Below are 13,897 nucleotides of genomic sequence, written 5' to 3' on the forward strand. Positions count from 1 at the left end.
GGCAAGGCAATTCTGAACAGAGAAAGTGACGCGTCCCAGTCCTCTAAATGCCCTGATATACCACAAAGTGCTTCCATTAACATCCCCAGGGGGCCCAGATGGAAATCACCATCTCAATGGGAAGCAAGAAGAGTTAGGGGATCATTTCCTCAGATTACACTTATATGATCCAGGAAACAGGGCTCAGAGCCCTTCTCCCTGCTACGGTCTCTCATTCAACCTGGGATTCAATTCAATGAATAAACCACGAATCTCAGTTGGGATCACTGAGAGCATTCTGATGAAAGAGGAATTTTTGTTGGATATAAGAGGGAAAGTGAAAGTGTTAGTCACTTAGTCGTGTCTCTTTGCGACTCCATGGACCGTAGCCCACCAGGCTCCTCTGTACATGGAATTCTCCAAGCAAGAATACTGGAGTGGGTACCATTCCCTTCTCCAGGGGATCTTCCTGACCCAGGGATTGGACCTTGGTCTCATGCATTGCAGGTACATTCTTTATTGTCTGAGCCATGAGGGAAGCCCCTAAGAGGGAAATAGAAGTTAAAAAGAAGGAGAATAAAAGACAGAACTTGCAGGCTCTGTCTGAGAGGCTCTTAGAAGCAAAGGCCTACCATCACAAACTGCAAAATGCTGCTGCTGGAATGTAAATGCAATCAAGTGAGGCAGAAAATGCAGGTGAAAATTTGTTGTGGATTTTCTGACTCATCACATGCCCAGCACTGTGCTATAAATACAGCAGGAAAAAAAAAAAAAAAAAAAAACAGAAGTGATGGCTCTGGAGGCTACCAGTCTAGGGAAGAAGATAGCAGAAAAGCCAAGGTAATAATTGTGAAGAACTAAATAACACTGGGAGCCACAGCAGCAAAGGTGCCCACCTGATATAGGGACCCATTCTGGCCGAAAGAGGGCTTCTTAAGAACAGGCTAGTTAAGCCCAGCTGAGCATAATCCAGTGAAGGCGAAATTCAGGACTCAGGTCCTGTGTGTCTTGAGGGAATACATTTAGCTAAGCCAGAATGGGAGTGAGGAGAAAATGTAGCAAGAGCTGAATCTGAAGAAATCAGCATTCAGGGCCTTGCTGGCTGAGTACCTGAGCTTTTCTCAAGGGCCAGCCACTGAAGGGTGTTGGCCAGGGGAGTGCCACAACGGACATGGTTCAGGAGGATTACTTTGCACAGAAAGATGGCAGGACAAAGCTGGGCAGGAAAGCCAAGAGCTTCAGCAGATGCCTCTCAAGAGGCAAGAAGGACCACACGAAGTCCTCAGTGCCCTGGCAGCAGCGACTGGGGGGAAAGAGATGGGGAAAGAAGCATGAGTGCCTTTTCTCACAGTACTAGAGGCTTGAAGTCCAAGATCAAAGTGGCAGCATGGTTAGTTTCTGATGACAGCTCTTTGCTCTATTGTAGATGGCCACTTCTCACCATGTCCTCACATGGCATAAGGAGAGAGAAAGGGAGAGAGAGAGGGTGAGAGAGGGAGGGAGAGAACAAGCTCTCAGGTGTCTCTTCTTGTTGTTTAGTAGCTAAGCCATGTCCGACTCTTTGTGACTCTGTGGACTGTGGCCTGCCACGTTCATCTGTCCATGGGATTTCCCAAGCAAGAATACTAAGAGTGGGTTGCCATTTCCTTCTCCAGGAGATCTTCCTGACCCAAGGATCGAACCTGTGTCTCCTGTATTGGCAGGCAGGTTCTTTATCACCGAGCCACCAGGAAAGCCCGGTGTCTCTTCTTACAAGGACACTAATCCCACCATGAGGGCCCCACCTGCATGACCTTATCTAAACCTAATAACCCCCCAAAGGTCTCATTTCTAAATACCTGTCTTTAGGAAGGGTTAGGGCTTCAGGATATGAATTTGGGAAGGGGTAGGATTTCGGGGATAGGGAGGACACTGCAGTCCATAGCAGAATGGGATGCTTTCAATCTGTGTATGAAGTCCTGGACACAGCCCATTTATCAAACGGATCAGGATCAAACAGCAAAAACTTTGATAACTGAACTACAGCATGGAACAGCATAGGTTTCAAATTGACCTCTGGGTAGCACACAAGCAACAGACCACAAAAGCACTGCAAAGGCTTTGAAAAATAATTGATATTTAAAACATAGCCCACAAAAGTGGGCCAGGACACGCATTCTTAACATAAATAGATTGACTGCCTATTAAAATAGTTATATGAAAAACAGAGTCTCCTAACCTTGTACTCAAAATGTCCAGGATATAGTCCAAAATTACTCATACCAAGAGCCAAGAAAATCTCAACTCAAATGGGAAAAGATAATCAACAGACACTTAGTACTGAGATGACATAGAGGTTGAAATTATCTGACAAGGATTTTAAAACAGTTACATAAACACTTCAACAAGCAATTACAAGAACTCTTTAGGCAAATGGAAAAAGTAAAAAAATATCAGCAAAGGAACAATAGATATGTAGACGAACCAAACGGAACTTTTAGAAATGAAAGCTTTCACAACCAAGGCAAACAAACAAACGACAAAAATAACACTGGATGAGCTCAAGGGTAGAAAGGAAAATACAGAGAAAAGGATCAGTGATGTTTCAGATAGTTGATAAAATTATTTAATTTGAATAAGAAACAGAAAACAGTTTTATTTTATTATTATTATTATTTTTTGGCAGTGCCACATGGCTTGTGGGATCTTCGTTCCTCAACCAGGGATTGAACCCACTCCCCCTGCCTTAACCATTGGATTACCAGGGAAGTCCTGAATACAGTTTTCTCAAAAAAAAAAAAAAAAAGTGGCAGAGTGTCAGGACCTATGGGACAATAGCAAAAGATGTAAAATTTGTGTCACCAGAGTCCCAAGAGGAGAGGATGCCCACTTTCACCACTTCTATTCAACATAATACTAGACATCTAGTGAGAGCAACTAGCCAAGAAAAAGAAAATAAAAGGTTTATCTTTGTTCTTATATGACATGATCTTATATCAAGATAACCCTAAAGATTACACACAAATACAAAATAGACTGTCAGAACTAACAATAAGTGAATTCAGAAAAGCTGAAGAATATAAAATATACTCAAAAATCAGTTATATTTCTAATATACCAAAAATGAACTATGTGAAAAAGATTATGAAAACAATTCCACTTGTTTTAATAGCATCAAAAAGAATAATATACTTAGGAATTAAATTAACTAAAGAGGCAAAAAGTTTTGTACACTTAAAAGTACAAAATATTGCTGAAAGAAATTTAAAAGATACGAATAAATGAAAAGACATCTCATGGTTATGGACTGGAAAAATTAATATAGTTAAGATGTCAGTATTATCCAAAGCAATCTATAGATTCAATGCAGTCTCATCAAAATCTCAATGGTGATTTTTACAGTAATAGAAAAAAATCTGCCGTAAAATTCAAAATTCAATGAACTCCAAATAACCAAAAACAATCCTGAAAAAGCAGAAAGTTGGAGGTCTCATACTTGCTGATTTCAAAACTTTCTACAAAGCTAAAGTAATCAAAACAATGTGGTACTGGCATAAAGACAGACACACAGGCCAATGTAATAACACAGAGAGCCAAAAAATAAACTCTTGCACATGTGGTCGGATGCTTTTCAACAAGGGTGGCAAAACCATTCAATAGGGAAAGGATAGTCGTTTCAGCAAATGGTGCTGGGAAAACTGAATATCGAAATGGAAAAGAATGAAGTTGGACGCTCATTACACCATTTACAAAAATAAACTCAGAATGGATCAAAGACCTAAATATAAGGGCTAAAACTATAAAACTCTTAGAATAAAGCATAGGGGTAACTTTATGACATTGAATTTGATGATAATTTCTGAGTTGGACTTGGATATGATGACAAAAGAAAAAACAGATCAATTGGGCTACATCAAAATTAAAAACGTCTGTACATAAAAGGACACAATCAATGGAGTGAAAAGGCAACCCATGGAATGGGTGAAAATATATACAAATCATATATCTGATAAAGGTTTCACAGCCAGAACATATGAAGAACTAGAACTCAACAACAAAACACAAACTACCTAATTCAAAAATGGGGAATGTAGTTGAGTAGCTATATTTAAGTGGATATTCAACAGAAATCTCCAAAGAAAATATGCAAGTGGCCAGTGAGCCCATGAAAATATGCTCAATATCCTTAAATCATTAGGGAGACACAAATCAAAATTACAATGAGATACCACCTCACATCCATAAGACGGCTACTATCCAACAAACAGAAAATAAGTATTGGGGAGGATGTGGAGAAATTGAAATCCTGTCTGTTAGTGGGAATGTAAAAATAGTACAATTGTGGAAAACAGTGTATCAGTTCCTCAAAAAATTAAATGAAGAATTATCACATGGGCCAGCAATTCTACTGCATATATACTCAAAAGAATTGAAAGCAGGATCTTAAGGTGGTGTTTATACACTTATGTCCATAGCAGCATTATCCACAGTAGCCAAAAGGTAGAAGCAACCCAAGTATCCATCAACGAAGGAATGGATAAGCAAAACGTGGCATAGCCATACAATGGAACACTATGGAGCTTTAAATAGGAAGGAAGGTCCGACACATGGTACAACATGGATGAACCCTGAGGACATTGGGCTAAGTGGAATAAGCTAGTCATGAAGGAACAAACACTGTATCCCTCCAGGCTTGCATGGAATGGGGAAGGAGCAATTTCCTCAAATAAAAAGCGGAAAGTGTACTGAGCAGAAAATAATTTGTCCCCATAAATCCAAGGGGACCACGACCAAATGGCAAACACCCACAGGACCTCAACACATCTGTGGTCACATTCCCACCCTTAGCTGTTCTGAGCAGCATCTGCTCAGAGCTAAACTCAGAGAAGTTCCTTTCTGGCTTTCCTTTCCAAATCTGTGGTTCCCACAGCAGCCAGTCTTATACCGCAGAGCCCTGTCCTGACTTGGGTTCAGAAAAGAGCATGGTGCAGACCCAGCAGACATTTCCCCAGGGTGAGGTGGGGTGGATCAAGGAAGAATCCATTTCCTTCTGAGCATCTGAATGAATACCATGGAAATCTGAGAGCTCCAGGGGCCACCATGGCCTCAGACTGTAAAGAGGAGAAGTCTAGCTGCTTGGAAATAAGAGAGAAGCAGATGCCTGGAGAAAAACATATGGGTGAAAAAAGTGTCCTCCAGGGTTCTCAGCGGCCTTCCATTCCCAGTTCTCATCTTTCCCAGGGTCTGACTGCTTACCCAACTTGGGCTCCATGAGGTACTGATGCATCCGTATAATAAATTCCCTTTTCAAAGCTGCCTACACATTTCCCTTATTCACAAAGTTACAAACAATATGGATTAAAGGAGATTTCAGGACTTCCCTGGTGATCCAGTGATTAAGAATCCACCTGCCAACGCAGGGGACACAGTTTCTATCCCCAGTCTGGGAGGATCCCACATGCCGCGGAGCAGCTAAACCTATGTGCCACAACTACTGGGCCTGTTCCAGAGCCCGTGCCCCGCAACAAGGGAAGCCACTGCAAGAGGCCTGAGCACCACAACAAAGAGAAGCCGCCGTTCGCCAGAACTAGAGAAAGCCCAAGCCCAGCAGCGAAAACCCAGTGCAGTCAAAAAATAAGTATATATATATTTAAAGGAGATTTCAAAGTCTGGGTCAGGGAACGGGGCTGTTCTGTAGAGACCAGGCCTCCCACATCACCCGTGAAGTCTGCTGGGACCTGAGGCCCCAGATGCGACAGTGCTCTAGAATGCCAAGTTACACCTCTATAGGGGAAAGAGGCAGTCTCAGAAGTTTGGTGCTAGGTTGCTTACTGGGAGAACACCCAGAGTCCACTCAACTCATGGACTAAATTCTGCAAACAAACCTCTCCCAGTTCTATCTCAAGGGCAGCCTAAATACCGTCGGTTCTCCAGAGCAGTCCCGATTTTTAATGTGTTGCCAATATCTGCTCCTGTGTCACCATTTTTGGTGAAGAAATGTGGTCACCATAAATATACTCCAACAGGATTCCAAGGATTTTTCAAAGACATCTCTCATAGATTGTCTCAGCTCAGCAAGTAAGTACTATGTGTACACTGGATAAAGGAATTAGTGATCAGAAGCTACTGGACAGGGCAGCATGCATTCCACAGGGCCCAGGGAGCTGGTGCTGTTTGTTCTGAAGCCACAAAGCACCTGATCATCTGTGTCGGGCTAACTTTCTGTACAACATATTAAACGTACAGAAAGAGAATTCTACTGTGCATAATTCTAGCTAGATGACCTTATTTATGAGCTTCAGTTTCCTCACCTTTAAAATAATAGTTAAAAATTACTTTCTTCATAAGTAAAGCACAGTGCCTGACATATCGTAAGTGATGGTAGGCAAATGGTGCAAATGGAGGTGTAAAGCAACTGAATAGATTGCTAAACTTTCAAGAATGGTAATTTCTACAGTTACAAATAGGCTTCAGGTGAGTGCTCTTAAAGGCTGTTCCCACATTTAAATGCTCAAGATCAAAGTATTCTTTCTTCTAAGATTTTCCCAGAAAGTTTCTCCTCTCCCACTCCCATATTCCACCACCCCCAATCGCATTATCTCCATAAATAGTGCCCCAGTCCCCTGTTACTCAGATTAAAATCTAGTCACCCTGGCTCTTCTCTCTCTCTTAAGTCTTCCATCTAAACCACTCACAAATCCTGCCAGTTCTACCTTCAAAATTCACAAGGTTCTTAAGTTCATAAGGTTTAGAATGAGACCACTACACCCTAGTTCAAAGATGACAGTAACTTTAACACAATTAAAAGTTATCATCTTTATACTACGTAATTTATAAGAGGAGGTCAGAGCCACCCACTCCCCCCAAGGACACCTTCTTTGGGAAGTGCTGTTCCCTTCCCATGAGTGATGGTTCACTTAGGATGGGTGCAAGGGAGTAGGGTTGGTGAGCTGTAGGTCCCTCAAGGAGCTTGATGGAAGTGGTACTTTTAAAATAGAGTGTGAAACAGAGAGAGAATTATATTTCCAGGCCACTGCTCAGATATTCAGGAGCACTACCTCCTCAAGACACTTTTTAGATATCTGTAAAAATGGATATCCTAGGACCTTCTGTTTCAGTGTCTACCTGGTCTCCTAAATGGGGGATAGAGACTTGGCAGAAGTCTTGGCTAGGTCCATGCTGGTCTCCAGCACAAGGCATCAGAGAGAATGATGAATTCACAGTCAAGGTGGTGATGAATGGGAAGAAAAGGTCTTGGACTTGGAGATCCCATTTCTATGGGGATAGGTTTTATGGGTGTGCTGGCAGGTGGAACAGTTTGTGAATGTCACATCTCTGAGAATTAAAAAGGGATGTCTCTCTTTGGAAATACACGAGCATTGCTGACTGGGTGGGGCTCTAACCTATTCCCAGGCTGAACATGTCCCGAAGTGCTGGAGGCCAGAGTGAGGTACTCCGCCCATGACAAAGGTCATGAGGAAGGAGGCTCGACATACGCAAAGGCGGGATCGAGCCTCAGGAGTCCCCCTGGAACTCCTCGAGCATCTACCCCCATTACCAGAGCCTGCCTACTTTACTACTTTGTGCTCTCACCTACATCTCTGACTTTACGGGGGGCTGTCCCCCACCACCTCTTTCAGAGAAGGAGTTAACCTAGAGCTCCAGTTAATAATAATTCCTGGGTGTGATAAGAGTGTTTTAACCTACAAACTCCTCTGAAGGTTCTCTAGCCTGCCTGACAGGCTAGTCCGGCCACATGTGATTGCTCACAGCCTCCCAACCGTGAGAGGCACGAGATGCTTTAAACCTTCAGGTTCCTTAGAAAAGTTAGAAAACTATTAGTATAAGTATAATGGGCTGATTAGAAATTGTATTGGTGAAGGGTTTTTCATTTGTTGAGCCAATGTTTGTTGCTACGTCTCCACATCCCCTGCCCTTACACACATTAATGAATATATAGAAGAAATAAGTATTAACATTTGATATTAATCACGTTAGACCTTAGGCTAAGTAAATTCTTTCCTTAACTAAAACCCACTACACCGTCACCCTATAGGAATGTAACTTTATTTGGGTGGTGTCTGTTTTAAGAATAATCACCCCTGGAGAAATAAGTGTCCTGGTTGACTGACTGTTGTCACAAGGAGAGGGTCATAAATTGTCAGCAGGCCCCCCTGGCCAGAAGATGATGTAATACCCCTAAGACTTCTGTATACATTTGTATGAAGCACCTGACTTTGATAAAAGTCAGGACTGCTGACCCCGCGTGACTTTTGCATAACATCTCAGTGTATAAAAGTAGACCATGGAAAATAAAGAATTGGGATCAGTTTCTCGAAATACTGGTCTCCCCATGTCGCTCTCTCTCCCACTCTGGCTGAGTCTCCATCTGAAGCGCGGAACCCACCATGCTTACTAATTATGCCTGGGCTTCTAAGATCCGACCGGGGAGGCCTCAGTGTCTCCTCTCCTTCGGGAGAATGGAAGGACGCCTGTGGCCTACATAAGTGGTGCAAACTTCTTGTCTTGAAGTTTTATTGGTCTCCCGCGTAAACCAAGCCACTCAGCCTCTTTTCTCCACTGAATTTTCCTACTGAGCTATCCTTATTCTATTACTCTTTATATCTTTAATTAATATCTAATTGAAGCTATTGTATCCTGATCCTCGCCTATGCCGTCTCTCCTTCGAATACCCTGGATCAGCCGGGGCTGGTCCCCAGCACCGAAGAGATTTTTATTGATTGGTATGTTTTAGTTTAGTTTTTTGTGAAGCATGTGAATACAAGTAGAATGAAATTCTTCTTTTAGGACTGATCATAAAATCAACTTGTCATGTTGCTGTGGATGTGACTTATCATTTTTGAAGTTCCATTGGAATTCTCTTCTAGGAAAAAACATGTTTATGGAATCTTGTATAGTGCTTGAAAATAATACCTGTATGACATAGGATTAGTTTGTTTGAGGTCAAGAAAGAGACTTAAGGGATGAATCAGGCCCTGAAGCTCAGCTCCCAGGCCATTCTGTCCCTCTGGCTTGTGTACTCTCAGAGATTTGAACAGTCCTGGATGTTGCTCTTTGGAAATGAGCAGACACTGCTTCCTTTTCTCTAATCTGTGGAAAGGTCACCAGGATAATGCATCTACCAGGTTGAAGACCAGCTTTGGGAGAACTTGAGAAACACAGTGGGAGAAGACCAGGAAAGGAAGATTCCAGCTACATGGTCTGGCTGTGGGGAAAGGGTAAGATAAGTTGGGGCCAGGAAGACCCAGGGCCCACCTCAGGGGGCTCTGAGGCTGAATGTGAAAGCAGAAACCTTGGCTGCCTTGGCATCCAGTACAGCCCTAGGGTCTGGAACAACACTTATAATAGGTTATGAGACATACAACTTACCTGCTGGGTGAATGAATGGAGCGTTCACACAAGCACATTGCTCTATGAGAAACTCCTCAACAACACCCCATTCACAGTAGGGCCAGGGAGGCTGAACAGTTGTCACCTCGGGCCTATTTCCTCCCCCTTTCAGCAGAGAACTCACTCAGCTTGTCTGAATTAGTTCACATAAAACAGGCTGAAGTCAGTGGCTAAGCTTCAGAGGCTTCTCCTTTTGACAAGGGCACTTCCTGACCAGGAAGATTTCATTATTTTATAACTGTTCAACTGGTTCCATTCGGCCTAAAAAATGAAGGGCATTACAGTGGCGTGGTGCTTCTAGAACTTTTTTTTTTTTCTTTTTCTTCTTTTTTTTTTCTCCTTTTTTTTTCTCTTCTTTTTTTTTTCCTAGAACTTTTTCATATGGGTCCAATCCAGTTGTGCCAGGCCTGGGCCTACCTCTGGGTGCGCCCTGCGGCTTCTTGGCTGGTACTTTCTTCCTATTAAAGATAATTGTATATATAAGCCCTGAGTGGCTTTAGCGATGGGTGGTCCCTGTTCCTTGTTCATGACAGCGGCCCAATTCATATCCTTCTACCCCCAGAAGGCTGCCTTGGAGGACAGCTCTAGAATCTAGTGAGGACTTGGTACAAGAAGAGGGAAGGGTAAAAAGAAGGCAGAGAACAAACCAAAGGAAGTAAAATCCATGAACGAGAGATAGTACAGTTTTTTGGAAAGAATCCTGCAAAGCGTTTAGAAAAATTGATTCCTGATCTGATACATCTCACTGACAGGCCAGCCAAATGTATTTTGTTGTCAGCAGGTAATTAAGCTGACTGAACAAGACCTCAAGTTGCAGGATGAAACCCTCTGACAGTATTGATTCAACCTCATCCCCCAGGGTTCAGGACCCATCAGCCGAACAAATCCCATCAACCCTGATGATGTGTACTTTAGAAAGCCAAGGGGCTTTCTCCTCAAGCCTCTACGCTGACCTTTCCTCTTGGCCCAAGGCATTTATCCAGGTACACAGGGTGTATTAGGCTCCACTTTCTCCTGCAAGGAGGAAGCCTAGGGAGGTTCTATCATCTGTAACAGACCCAGCCCTCGAGCTGAGGCCGCCCTGAATGCCTTCCAGAGCTGAGGTGGTGGCAATGATCAAGTGGCATTGATCACTTCAGCTGAAATCAAGGACAAGTTTTCACATCACCTTTCCTAACTGGATGATTCCCATTGGAGGGAAAAGTGCCCTCAGGGTCCACATGCATAGTGAATCTGAGCAAACAATGGTAACCTTATTTTGAAGAGATCTCAGCAATTGTCAGGGGCTTCCCAGGTGGCACGACTGGTAAAGGCCCTGCCTGCCAATGCAAGAGACTTAAGAGGCATGGGTTTGAACCCTGGGTCGGGAAGATCCTCTAGAGGAAGGCATGGCAACCCGCTCCAGTATTCTTGCCTGGAGAATCCCATGGACAGGGGAGACAGTTCATAGCATCACAACAAGTTGACACAATAGAAACAACTCAGCATGCACACACACACACAGCAGTTGTCAGGGCTACAGGAGCCGCCGGTGGTTACGCACTCAAAGGTCTCTTATGACAATCCCAAGGTACCAGTCACCTGTGGGCCTGACACGATGGAGACAGGTGTCTGTATCCAACAGAGCCATGAGCCATGAAACAGAGCCGAGCCCCAAGTCCTTCCCTTCTCTGAGTTTTCCCAGCATACTTGAAGAGACGTGTATGGCCTTTGATTTCTCTGGGGGAAATAAAGATCTCTGGCCTCTGCCCCAAGAATCTTACTCCGTAAAGGAGCTGCATTGAGGACATAGGGGGATGGGAGAATCAGTATCATGTCTCATTGATTTACTCCCGGCTTGATGGTTTCCTATGGTGGTGATCTTGGTGCTTCATTATTTATGTAGACTTTAATTCTATCCTGTGCTTTCTGATTGATTCTTGGATGAAAGACTCAAGTAACATACACTGATAGTCAAGTGCATAATTTATACAAATTTTAGGTATATAATATGTAAGAGGCACAGAAGACCTGAAGCAGTGTAGGTAGACAAACATGAAATAAATTAACAAAATGAGCCTGTCTTAGTATGTCAGGTTACAATAGATAACACTAAAAACTGGAATAACTGTGCGTGATTTTTCCCCCCTCTTTGGTCACACCACATGGCATGAGGGATCTTAGTTCCCTGACCAGGGATCGAACTTGCACCCCCTGCACTGGAAGCACAGAGTCTTAACCACTGGACCTCTAGGGAAGTCTTCTGTGCAGACTTTAAAGGAATTTTGTGTTATTTTAACAGTGCTTAAATTTGGGGCTCTGGAATGAATTAACAATTTTCTACTGAAATTAAACTTAATTATGTTTTGTAACTTAGGAGAATTTGCCCCAGATGAGGCTTTTTTTCTTTCCTCTTCTGATCTTTATGTTATAAGCATTTTCAGATTTAAAGTATAATGAATATGCATACATATGTGATCAAAATTTAACAACTGCTGACATTTTGCCATGTTTGCTTTACCTATAACTGTTCTGCAAATGTTTTTGAAAATAAATTACAGACACATTGACATTTCACTCCTTAGGTTTCTCTGAAATTTTCTCTGAAAATATGACATTTTCCCACATAACTAGTATAAAACTATCACACCTAACAAAACCAATAGTCATTCCTTAAACTTATCTAATACTCAGTAAAAATCATATTTCTCGAGAATAAATTACTCAACCTACAGTTGGAGAAACATTGTAATCCGGGAGAGAACCTGAAGATATTATATTTATATATCTAAGACTCTATAATAGTTTCCCTGTGGAAAGAACCAAAATAGCTCCCTTATACAAGGGGAAAAAGTAACAGAAATTTTCATTTTGTTCAAAAAAGTTTTAGACAGCATCAACAGAAACTTGTAAATTTCACTGCTATTGTCTGAGTGTGCATCAAGGTGAACAGGACGTTCAAAGTTCCCAAAGGGGACTCTTTTCCTTGGGCATCAGTAGGAGTCCCTGAACTGGAGACACAGCACATCTTTCCTCTCCTCTTTAGATACACACCGATGTGTGAGGTACACTGATCATCAGTTCTCAAACTCTCAAGACCACTGCCTCCCAAAAAAAGTGACCTTCCTGGATTCTCAAGACCCACTAAGGATGGCTCTGGCCAGCACCGCTCTGTGCTGTTCTGTTCTCACAGCTGTGCTCCTTGGGGTCTCTGTGAAGCACTGAGACACTGGATCATCAAGGCCAGCAACTGACTCTCAGCTACATCCCACTTACCTTCCTCCTCCTGGCTTTCTTCTGTTTTTACTCTCCATCAGCCCTCCCAACACGGGCACCTGCATAGCTCAGCAAGTGACATTTCCATTTGTGTTTACTGTGGTTATTTCTACTGTTTAGGCTAAAATCATGACTGTGGTTTTGGCTTAAAAATAAAGGCAGAAGGATAAGACAGTGGTTTATATCAGGAGCACTGACGCTGTCCCTCCCATCATGCCTTGATCCAAGTCAGAATCTAGAGTCAGGTTGGGACTCTCTCGTTTTTTCACTGAAATGAACACACACTCTGAGTCTACACACAACATCGCTGGATGCACTAAGGGCTCCGTCACTGCCTTCTACTGTGTCCTGGAATGCATGGGATCCCTGGCCCTGGGAAGCACTGCTGTGGATTCCCCAGTCAGGAACCTACCTGACACCCTCGGTGAAGCCAAGTTCAGGCATGCGGGTGTCCTGCAGTGTCTGGGTCACCTCCTTCCCTGTCTGTCACAGCACCATGGTGACCATGCAGACCTTTTTCTTCTCGGCCTCCAGTGCAGGACTACCAGGCTGCATCTTTGCCACCCGAGTGCTACATCAATATTCTGCTGAGTACTGATAAGAAAACCTTGCAGGGTTTATTTTAGGGTCTATTTAAGGAGTAAAACAGGCCCTGGAGTCAATAAACATTTCAAAGATTCATCTTATGGTTCTCAAATAAGATGTCTGATAGGTAGCAGACACATGAAAAAATCACCATTTTTATAGAGATAGTGATTTCAAACCGAATTTATAATTTCACCTGTTTCTCAGTTAGCAGAGGTTTTTCTCCTGTGTTCTCTAGTATACCAGGGGCACAGCTATGCTCAGTCAACAGTTCTTGAAACTTCAAAGTTACTTTGGATATTCCACTCTACAAAATTAAATCTATTATCCCTATTATCTATTTACAGGTACAAAAACTTCATTTTACCCTTCAGTTCTTGACTGAATTTTCTAGCCAAGACACTGATAGTTGGTACAATCTACCAGGTGGTCTACTATTAATATTTTAATTAAATTAAAATATTTTGGTCTCAATTTATTTTGGTCCCAAAAAACCTTTAGGCAGCATCAATAGAAGTTAATGCTCATTCCTAAATAAAATGGCTTTTCACATACTAATATGGGGACTTTTTCCCCTATTTCTTCTTCTAATATATTTAGAGTTTTATTTTTACCTTTTAACTATTCAGTTTATCTGGTGTTTGTTTTTGTGGTTTGTGAAGGAAGCTACACCAACCCTTTTTTTTAA

The sequence above is a fragment of the Bos indicus x Bos taurus genome, chromosome 22 (assembly GCF_003369695.1).
Source record: "Bos indicus x Bos taurus breed Angus x Brahman F1 hybrid chromosome 22, Bos_hybrid_MaternalHap_v2.0, whole genome shotgun sequence".
In the NCBI taxonomy this organism is placed as follows: Eukaryota; Metazoa; Chordata; class Mammalia; order Artiodactyla; family Bovidae; genus Bos; species Bos indicus x Bos taurus.